We start from the raw sequence: 7,692 nt of genomic DNA on the forward strand, positions 1-7,692 counted from the left end.
TGTGTTTAACCTAATTTGACCTAAGTTATTATAAAGGCAGTGAGCCAACGACAGCTTCTGTAAACATACCAAAGTAAATCTGGTTTTTGAAGGACCTTTTCATTTAGTGTTGCAGTTTTGTACTGCCTTCAGCCTTACAATGCAATGACCCAAAAGGTCCTGCGGAGTCAGAAAAGCGTGGGCCAAGTTTAGTTGGTTGGACTATAAAGCAACCAAAAACAATTTTTTGTCTTGATGTGGTTGAGAACGATTCCATTGTGCCAAAAATGTAACCCAAGCACCAAAAAAAAAGCACCAAAACAGAGTTTGGAACATTTCAAAAAGTAATTTTCTATCTCTTTTCCATCAATTCTAGTATTTGCAAAGATAATTTTGATGACAACAAGTGGAGGAGGGCCGTGTCTCTGTTATTAACTTCCTTTCAGTTGGGTGACGAGCTATACAAGAAACCATGAGCAAGCACGATTCTTTTCACCAAATAACTTCATTTAGTCTCCATCAAAACAAATGAACGTCTAAGATGAGAAACTGTCATAAACGGGTGTCTGGCACAAACGCATCTGTTTAACTAATTTTCTGTTTTCGTTACCTTTGGGAGGATCTGTGTTAAATGCTGGAAGATATTCAGTTGCCGAGTTGGACGATTATGCGGATAATGCGGGCCAAGTGATTACAGGACGAAGGAAAACAGCTTAAATAGGTGATTTCTCAGACACCAATCTGCATAAAGGCACATTAGGTTTCCTGCGGCATGTTTTATGAGCTGCACAACACAGGATAATATCAGGCCATTTCCAAAACGTAGAAAAAGGAAAGATATCACAGAAATATCCACACATCTAATTTATTCCCCACAGCTTCTTCTGGGTGAAGGTGCAAGATCAAAGCAGAGATCAAATAGTTTAAAGATAACATAATGAGACATAAGGAAAGCATCATAGCTTAGACAAAGCATTTACATGTACTGCATAAAAAGGCATGTTTTTGTCTCATGTGGACTTACTTATTGGTTATACTGTCTTTTGCAACTAAAGCTTGACTTCCTCAAGAGTGTTAGATTTCAAAAAATCCTTAAAGTATAAGGCTTGATGAATTTAGCTAAATCTGGAAGGTTCAATTGTTTCGGGAAAATGTAATCTTCTTTTGACTGCTGAATCTTTAAACCTTTAGGCATGAAGCAGCAAATCATATATGCATTCTTGTGATTTCATTAAGCTGGATAGTTTATAGATTGCAATTCAGCACGCCATTTATCTGCATTTGGAGCCTCAGAGCTCTGTAGAAGCTACAACGATTTAAAAAAAAAAAGCTTTCAGCATTTTCATCAATTAAAAGTTTGTTTCCTTTCTACATTCTTCCTCTAATTGTCTCCATCTTTGCTGTTCTCCACCGCTGCCTCTTGTAGTACAAATCAAACTCAAAATTCATTCCACACCTCAGGAAAGGATAAACCAGTGGTTTTATTGATGATCAAAATGAGAGAGATGATGAGCAACTTCACATCAGGAGCGTCTTTCAGGTCACGCTCTGGGAGATAGACTGTCGAGTGTCTGGCAGTGTAAACAGGAAGTCGTCAGGAAATGGCGAGTTACCTGCTACAGGTGGTTTCTGAGTTGATCCCCTTAAGAGACTTGGACTCCAATTGACTTGAACCCTCTCTGATTTAAGAATCGGAGACTAGAGAGTATCCTTTAACACGGGATTATTTCGTCCACAGGACAATATAGAGGGCACACCTCTACACGGTGAAAACCAGGAAAGATTACATCGCAGAGTGCAGCAACTTTGATATACACTCCGTATTGGCAAGGTGAGAAAGATTCAATACACATACACACTATTCCAATGGTCAGAGTTCACCATGGGGAAGGTAGGAGTTTCAATGTTCAATAGCCAAAGGTTTTGGAAACAATCCAGTTCAGAAACTGGGCAGGCAGGACAGATACGGTTTCCGTTTAAGTTTTTCCAATCAGGTCTCTGTGGGAGAAGACTCTGAGACAGGCCAAGAGCTGACTGGGGAGACGGGGACAAGAATATCTGGGATTTTCTCCTCCATGGCTCTGTTTCCTCTGAGTTGAAAGCAGTCACTCAAAGGATTTTAACCAAACAGTTCTAATTTTCACAACAAAAAAAAAACATAAACTGAAAATTATTTATTTATTTAGTTAGTTCTTTATGTTTGTAACAGCAAAGATTAACCAAAACTACTTTAAGCAGTCAAACTTTCAGCCTTTAGTTTATTTTTGCTTACACCTACTGAGCACCAGTGGTCCGTCTTGGACCATAATTGATTGGAGAAAATTTAAAGAATTGTTCCAAGAGAAGAAAAAAGAAAGAAAAAAAGAAAAATTTCAGCTATTACTCTGAACAGTATTGGTTTTTATGCCTGAACTTTTGTCAGAAATCATCTCAGACTGAAACTGTTATTTCTTTTTTTTTAGTGCACCACCATTACTCAACCAGGCTGCAGATTGTTTTCAGGAGGGAAGTTTGGACTTTGAAAGAGAACAACATCTTTCTTTTTTTTTCACAGATTGTTCACACTAGAATGGCTGGAGTTAGGCCATTTGGACATATACCTATTCAGGCTAGAGATAGTCCAACTGGCCTGAAGCCCGTTGGAGTGAAGCCCTTTTGTTCAGTAAATAGGGCCATTACCTAGGCCAAGTACCCTGGTAATGGCCTCAACGCATCTCACAGTTGCACAATTGTTCCTTAGACTTCGACTTCGACTTAGACTGACTTTGTTGTCATTTTCAATGCACAGGGTGTGTACAGAACGAAATTTCGTTGCATACGGCTCAGGATAATGTTTGAGGTTCCAATGTTGTGAGTAAAATAAAATACAGTATAAAATATGAATATAAATCTAAATATAAAATATAAAGTGCAGGACTGACAGTAAAATAGAAGTTATTTAGCTCTGTACATGTGCAAGGTATAAAGTGGAGACCAGTTTTTGAGTGCAGTCCAGTTAAGAGTTCAGCAGTCTGATGGCAAGTGGGAAAAAGCTGTTTCGGAACCAGGTGGACCTGCACCGGATGCTGCAGAACCTCTTTCCAGAGGGCAGCAGGGAGAACAGTCCATGGTGGGGATGTGAGGGGTCACTGATGATGTTTCGGCCTCAGGACACGCATCCTGCATCGATGGTTGACCTGACACTTCGCCCTTTTGCCTGAGCTGGGTGTGGAAGGTTGTTGCCGAAGCAGTTTCTCCTTGTGTGCCTTCTTCTCACTCACATGAGAGTTACCGAACTCTTTTGCAAGCTCAACCAGGAAGTCCACCCGTCTCTCCTGCACCCCAATGCATGCCTGATAAAGCACATGTGCATTCAGTGCTGCCATGTCAATCATGTTTGCCAGGTTTGCTGACCAGCTGTCACATAGTGATGGAACCTTGGTCACCCCCCGCAAGATTATGACTGAAATAAATGCCATTAGTTCTTGTGAACTAAATAGGTGAAGCAGTCACCTATTTATCCTCCACAGCACAAAAGGCTGCATGCAAATTTGCATGTGCAAAGTCTCCCAGATTTCTTTTGCTTACACTTTTTGCATGATTTTTTTGAGGTGGATCAACACAATTAATACCCTCTTAGCTTTATTTCAAAGAGAAACATTACTCATTTCTTTTAGAAAAACCTTTGCATATTTTTTGAAACAGATTGTATGTTTTGCAAACTCTATGTACATTTGGCAAAATGACCTGGATAATGCAGCACAACATCATGGATCAGCTGCAAAAGGTCACATCTCTCCAAAACACTTCATGTATGCTTCAAAACTAAACTGAAGAGCACTACCTACAGGAGATCTGATCTCCTGTAGGTATCATAGATACCCACCCCCAACATGGACTATTCACATTCCTACATTCTGGCCTGACGGTCAACGGCCACATTTACAATTGAAGAAGAATGCTAATTTGAGCCATCAGAGTCGTCAGGGTGGACTCAGGGCCTTTTGGCCCTGTTCAGCCATTCTAGGGAGAAATCGAAAACCCAGCCATTCTAGTGTTCAAAGACCATCATCAGACCAGAAAAAAAAAACCAAACAAAAAAAACCCCGATTCTGACTGGAGCTCCACAATCAGAACATCTCTGTTCTTTCTAAAAATAAATATGATCAAAACCTGTCTGATCTGAGACGAGACGGGATCATTTCAGATCAGATTTAAACTTGCTCGGTAACAATGGAGAATATTTATAGCTCCGTAACCGGGGGAAAAAAAAGTTTTGTTTTTCATCTCAGCGCTGATGGATTCTGTCTGATGTTTCTGCAGCTCAGCCTAATCTGAGCGACACTGTTTGGAAGGTAGACTGCAGCCTCTCTGCGCCCCTAATCCACACCTCGCACAAACACATACGTTTTCTTTGAGCCTCATACGACAAATTGATTTATCAAGCTCTTATTGACTCTTTCCTCATGTTCGACCTTCCTGTCGGGTCAAACCAGGGGCTTAAACACGATGTGATGAGAGATGTGATGATCGGAAAGCAGGGACTTGGCGTAAGCTCAACTAAACAGAAGTCAAAAGTAACACAGACGTTCACCTGAAGAGCACAAATCATTCAGTTTAAGTACTGCGTTATAATCTCTATGTGGCAGAGCTCTGTTTCTGCAGAGTCTGCACCTCCTGGGCCAGAAGAAGAGAGCTCACCTTTGCTCTTGGTTTGTCACCTCTTTCTACAGAGATCACCCCCCTTCCCTCCACTCCCACCACCAGGCTGCTCAGCACCAGAGCTCTCTCTCCACAGACCAGGGCAGACGCCATGAAATTATATTTTTTCCTGTTAAATCACCAAAATTACAGTGAGTTTAATCTGTTTTTTTTTTCTGTTTCTCTTTTCATTTTATTTTGTTTTTTAGCCAAATATTGAATTTTCAAATAGCACATTAACAAAGAATGTGTTTTATTCCTTGTTCATGCCAGCATTTCTAACATGGACACCTGACTGTGGCAGTGTTCATTACGAGTTAAATGAAATTTTACGTTCAGATTTATTTGCTTAAAATTAAAGTGCATTGCTTAATGTTGCAAATAGAGTTGCGATTGTGACTCCTCAATAATTTCTACTTATTAGAAATGATCATTTATTATGGACTTAAATATGTTTACAACTGATATGGTTACGATTCATGGTTTATAAAACCAAACACCTGAACTCTAATTCTTTTCTTTTAATAAAAACAAAATAAAACAGATGTTAATATTATGCTTCACTTTTAAGTTTTTGTAATCAGAATAAGAAACAGGCACAGCCTTTAAGCCTGGATAAACGTGGCGCTGGACAAATTGGCATGGGCAGATCATTTTTCGATTTTGAGCTGCCTCATGTGTGGAGTCCCCCAAGGATCCCTACCTGGTTCAAAGATTTCCAAAGTTTTCATGCTTCCTTTTGGTTCCCTTCGTGAACCTTCCCTCCCTTTTGTTTTTGCACAAATGTATTACAAAAAAAAGCTAAACTAAAGTCTCTGAAAAGGCATACTGGACTGTCTCAATGAAAGACATTTATCGATACCCAAATTCCCCTCCCTCCTCCACATGAATCTGTAAAGTTTGGTAATGACGCTTTTTCAGAACTTCATGTTTTGTGGTGACTAGTACTCGCCGCAAAAACGACAAAACAGAGCATTTTTGAACAAGTAATGCAGATGTTTCAGCTGAGAATTTTTGCTGAAGTAAAATCTTCTCCTTTAATCTGTGTGTTTTTTTTTTTATCTGTACATGATCACAGCATTTCATTTGAGCATCAGCCTTTCTCTGGTCGATGATGGTGTAAGATTCATATTTTTGTCATTCGCCTGAAACCGTTGACTCAATGTGATCTGCCTTTTCACGCTTTCCTTACGAATCTATGATGTTGCTGATCTTCAGCCCCTCAGCTTGTTCCTTCCCTCCATCATCCAAACACACACGTGCGCACACACACCCCGTTAATGCGAATATATGACGAGGCAATGAAAGCTGTATAACGACGCCACCTGACAGCCCATTAAACCGGAGAAGGATGAGGATACAATTAGATTGTCATCCACTCTAGAGTTACAGCCGACAAACCAGATGGATGGAAGTGGGGGGAAAAAAATAATAATAATAAAAGACGGGGGTTCTTGTCTCTGGAGACAGGCAAGATTTTTCATGGCGAATGGGACGAGTCGTTGACAGGAGATCAAATGATTGAGAGACGGTGATTATTGGCTGTGATCAGCCGCGTCGTAATGTTCGGCTGCTGAGCTTAAAGGACGAGGAGCCGGGCGAAGTTTTCCTCTGGGTGAAATAAAATCCCTCCTCATCCTCTTGTCACTTCCTCCTCTGAAAAGACCAGACTTCACTTTGAATGGAGCGACAGATTTACAGCTCAGCCAACTGTGGTAATTCAGTCAGAGGGTGCAAATAAATGTTTAAGAGCCGCAGCAGCAGCGGTGGCAACACATCAGGTTCCTTGAAAGCCTTGGCAGCTGAGGAGAGAAGGATGAGATGAATAATGAGGAATGAAATACAAAAAGATTAGTTTAAAAAAATAAAAATAATATATATATATATATATATATATATATATATATATATATATATATATATATAGCTTCTCCCAGACCAAACTTTTGGTCTGAACTGAGTACAGACCAAAAGTTTGGACACACAGTTGTGTCCAAACTTTTGGTCTGTACTGTATATATTTAGACTGACAGCAAAGCTGCAAAGACGGGGTCAAAAGGTCAAAGTTTATCACACAGCGACAGAAAATTCTTAACAGCAGCTAATGTTCCATGAACTAACTGATTCAGTCATTTATATGTCTTTAGTTTTTGCAAAAATGTCAGATTATGTTTTACAGCTGAAAGTTGTTTTTTTCACACATCTTGTATGTAATGCATATAGTGATGTAAGCATTTTATTTGCAGTTTATTGATGCTGCTGAGAGTATGAAGATTGATTGATTACATTAGAAATATCTTTGTAGTTTAACAAGTTTCCATGTCATGGTGGGAATAATTCACAGAACCCCCCCCCCGTGTGTGTGTTTTTAGGTATGATACACCTTGTAGTGACATGTTTCGGCCAGCAGGAGGTGTGATGCTCCTTTCATGAAGCTGACTGGTTCAGTTCAGTGGGTTAAAGATTGCGGTGGGCTTATTAACTCTCTCTGTGGGGTCTCACTCTAAACCTTTAAATATTTAAATGTCTGCTTTTGACTTGGCTCCTTCTTATCAAATAAGTTCAAACTGGGCTGTTTTCTCTTGCGCCGAAAACAAACAAACAACAACAAAAAGAATATCCAAAACTGGTATTAAGACATTGAAAAAGGAAGAAATACCCGATTTTTAAGTCAACAAGATGCATTCTGTGATCAAAAAACCTAAACTGAAATGTTAAAGTTGCATGTTTTGGGTTTTTTTTTTCAGAGGTTTGACGGGTGAAAATCAAAGGATAATCTTTCCTCTGGATAATCACATGAAGTTGGAATTGGAAAAAATACGCACTAGTTCTGCACTGATCAATCCAAACGAATCAATGGTTAATCTCAGATCACAATAGGTTCTTCTCAGTGAAGAAGATTGTTGATTAAATTCTTAGAGAAAACTTAACAAAAAAACTTTTAACGTTTATTTGAAAGTTTGAAAAGTCATGAATGAGAAAAAAAAAAAGTCTTAGAGATCATGGGTCAAACAAAGTTTCATCCGGTTCCGG

This window comes from Xiphophorus couchianus, chromosome 10 (assembly GCF_001444195.1).
Source record: "Xiphophorus couchianus chromosome 10, X_couchianus-1.0, whole genome shotgun sequence".
In the NCBI taxonomy this organism is placed as follows: Eukaryota; Metazoa; Chordata; class Actinopteri; order Cyprinodontiformes; family Poeciliidae; genus Xiphophorus; species Xiphophorus couchianus.